The following is a 630-nucleotide window of genomic DNA, read 5'->3' on the forward strand; positions in this document are numbered from 1 at the left end:
GGGGTTATTACTTCTTTAAAACCACGAATACGATATTCTTTTTTTATAAATTCAATTAATTTATTATATACTTTTGCTCCTTCAGGTAACCAGAAAGCTGAACCCGGTGAAACATTTGTATCAAAAAAAAATAAAGAAAGTTTCTGTGCAAGTAATCTATGATCTCTTTCTTTTGCTGCTTCTAATAGTTGAATATGTTGCTGCAGTTGTTTTTTTTCAGGAAAAGAAACACCATAAACTCTTTGTAAACTATCATTGTTACTATCACCAAGAAAATAAGCTGAACTATGTCGAGTGACAGCGAAAGCCTTACATAAAGATGTATAGGGTATATGGGGGCCCCTACATATATCTACGAGGGCCCCACATCTATATACAGTTGTATTACTACCATTGGGTATTTTTGATTGAATAAGAGATAATTTAAAAGGGTTTTCACTAAACATTTCGAGTGCTTCTTCTTTTGTACATACTAAACGCTGAAACATTTGTCCTTCATTTATTATTTTATTTGCTGCTGCTTCTATGCATGCATGCAAACCCTCATTCATACTATTATTTCCCATATAACTATCATAATAAAATCCAGGATTCAATGCAGGGCCCACTGTTAATAAAGCCCCAAATTCT

This window comes from Eimeria mitis, genomic scaffold (assembly GCF_000499745.2).
Source record: "Eimeria mitis Houghton genomic scaffold, Emh_scaff3233, whole genome shotgun sequence".
Lineage (NCBI taxonomy): Eukaryota > Apicomplexa > Conoidasida > Eucoccidiorida > Eimeriidae > Eimeria > Eimeria mitis.